General features: G+C 37.8%; 1 long non-coding RNA gene across 1 annotated transcript; it reads left to right on the top strand.

Annotated features, from left to right (window-relative positions):
• The first annotated feature begins 200 nt into the window (after window positions 1-200).
• LOC106948369 (uncharacterized) lies at window positions 201-1,230 on the top strand. Its single transcript, XR_001425156.1, has 3 exons — window positions 201-473; window positions 669-848; window positions 1,144-1,230. It is a non-coding gene; the product is annotated as an uncharacterized LOC106948369 (long non-coding RNA).
• Window positions 1,231-3,090: the final 1,860 nt, after the last annotated feature.

The raw sequence follows: 3,090 nt of genomic DNA on the forward strand, positions 1-3,090 counted from the left end.
GTTTAACTCATCAGGACATCAAGTAGCAGAATCTGCGGTTGATCTGTCTGTTGTTAACAGTGAGTATTTATATCATTATGTTTTCATTTTATGATACTTTTTACAACAGATACTGATACAATACAATGACTACAACTGATGTGATGAAGTCAGCATTAATGTTGTTACTGTATCAATATCTTCCTCTTCCTCAGTGATTGAACAGAAGATCAGTGATGAAACCATCCTGATCTGCTCTGTATCATCATTTGGTGGATGTTCTCACTCAGTGAAGTGGCTGTATGATAACAAAGATGATGTAAATATCAAAACCATAACTCCTCCTCAGTCTGCCTGTTCAGCCACTGTGAGCTTCACAACTTCTCCTCATGTTTCCACATCAAAACGTTCTGAGTTATTCAGATGTCAAGTTAAAACTCGAGGAGACATGAAGGAGTTTAGCTTCAGGATTTCACCTCAGAGAGAAAAAACAGGTGAGAAAATGATGAACTACTTTCTGTCTGTTGATAAAAAAGATGAATATGTAACTGTACTTTAATGACAGTTTGCTAATGTAGAAAATGCTCAGAGAAACAAGGTTTCAACAAGAATAATCTGTGACTCTAGTTGGTAAATCAGTTTAACTTGGAAATGTTTTGGTTGTGAAATATTTTTTTTTATTTTTTTAGGTACAATGCAAGCAACTAAAGTGATGACAACATTCTCAACAACTTGGAAAACAACTATAACAACAACTAAGGCACTTCCAGCAGCAACTACAACAACAACAACAAACATGGCAGCAGCACAGTCTACAATCACAATCTCAATCAAACGCAAAACAGGAAGTGATTCATCAAACTCTAATGGTAAAGAAGATCTTAATGTGTTATTTAAATGTTTCTGAAATTTAATATTTTCCTTGTAATTTTTTTCTCCAAAACATTTTTTAAACTGTCTGTAGATTTATATTAGTTAAATCTACAGAAAAGTTATTCAGACACAAAACTGGTTTCTGTAATTTTACTGCATTAAAACCTGAACATTCTGACCTAGAAAATGTTTTAATGATTAATAAAATAGAGAATGTTCTGAGATTTTAGTGTCACTGATTTTGATTTTCATAATGAAGTACTTATTTATCTAATTTCCTTCTGTTATCAGGTGGATTGAAACTGAGGTTCCTCGTTGTGTTTTTGGGTTTAGCTGCTCTCCTAGCAGCTGTTGTGGCCGTCAACATCTGGACAAAGATCAAAGGTGAAAACATTCAACCTTAAGATTTTACAAACTTGCAGTTTTTTAGTGAAAAATAGTCAATCTTTTCTTTTCAGGAAGTAAAACACAGATGGGAGGTAATATGGTAAGTTTTTGAAATAAATAATAAAACATAAACACCGCTGCCTGTCAGTGCTGTATTGTTAAAAGTTTCACTAAAATCACTGACATCTTCCAACACTGTTGTTTAGAAAAGCATTTTAAATATTGATTTAAGCGCTATCTGCCAAATAATTTACATATTCTGATGTGATTCATAATTTCTCCATTTGTTTTGTTGTCCATCTGTCTCAACAGTAGCCTACCTAACAACCTACCATATCTGAGATGGTCTTGTTCCTCTGTCCATGGCAGGTTCAGTCAATCAGCTGTGGGACATCTGCTGCCTAGTCAAACTATCATGGCCTCTTGATTTAAAAGGAGAAACCAGTACAGAGCCAAGTCACACTTCTTGGATAAACACTCATTACTGCAAGCTGCTGTGTTAGAAATGAAATCTTTGTGTATCTATCCTATAACTAAAAGGCAAAGAGGAAGAACTGGTGTGTTCCTTCCGTGAGACCAGCTCGTCTACGTCTCGAAGGACCAGAAAGATCGTGAGGCGAGGAGAAAGGAGCTGCAAGACAAGAAGCTGAGGACCGCTACGCGCATGAGGAAGTCACCCTGAGGCCCGAGACCTGCCGCTCTAAGTCAGTACTCTTCCTGTACTGGGAGCCTCCTGCTGCTGCTTTTCCACCATCAGGCCAGTTCTGGGGTTCAAGATGCCAACCTCCGTCCATCTCTCTCAAAGTTTCCCTTTGTTAGTTCACAGTGTCAGCATTAAAGATAGATTAGATTATTGATTTTACTTATTTGATTATTTCTGCTACTGATTTAAGCTGTACCGACCCTTGCAAAATTGCCTTGCTAATAAAATATTAAAGTCTAAAGTGATGCTGTGGACAGTTAAATTAATTAAGTCAGCTAAAAAACTAAATCTTCTGGTTAATGTAAAGTCAATATTCATGATCCTAGTAAATTAGGGGGGCTTCAGACGTTTCTTTGGTTATGATAAATAATGACCCTGGTACTCAGTCCGAGTCTCTAAAATAATCTAAGCTGTAACAAGTGCACGTTATTAATAGAGAAAGAGCTGCCTTGAACAGGTGTGGTTTATGCTGTCGGGCATCGGCGGTCTACTCCTATGTCTGATTCATGAACTGAAGCGGGTCATAACGTCTGGATCTGAAGGTAGTTAGAGTCTAGACGCATCTTTCTCGCGCCCAGCTTAAACAAAATGTCCTCTACATTTGTATCTGTGGTAATACTCAGGAATTAGAGGCTTTTCGGACCCGTTAGTCGGAGAGCTGGTCAGTAGTCAGTCCGCTGGAGTTTGGGAGGTGTTAGGGGCGTGGCTGAATACTGCGTAATAACAGCATCTATTAATAAATGAATTGATGTTGTGTAGAGTTCTGTAAAAACTATTGTAAATTGCATCTTTTTGTAAATTTTACACATCTGGCAACGAAGTATGTGGAGGAGAGGAGATGCTAAAATTAAAGCTGCCATTGTGGACCAAAGACATAAGGTTTGTGGCCGTTTCTTGCAAGCATCTATGCAATAATTAATAATTATATTAAACACTGTACATGGTTAAATATTTATATATGTAACAGAGATAAAAGCTTGTGTGTGTCTGTGAGTTTTGATCAAAATGATTGTAGGGTTGGATGTGTTTGTGAGATTTTTGATCAGTGCGTTTGTTTGGAGCCACCTAGTGGTGTGATTAGTGACTGCATGCAACGGGTCCGTCAGGCACTCTCGCGGCTTCCCCCACCAGAATTCTGAGGAGCGCTG

This window comes from Poecilia latipinna, unplaced genomic scaffold, assembly GCF_001443285.1.
Source record: "Poecilia latipinna isolate Pla-1442-1.1 unplaced genomic scaffold, P_latipinna-1.0 Scaffold284, whole genome shotgun sequence".
Classification (NCBI taxonomy): domain Eukaryota; kingdom Metazoa; phylum Chordata; class Actinopteri; order Cyprinodontiformes; family Poeciliidae; genus Poecilia; species Poecilia latipinna.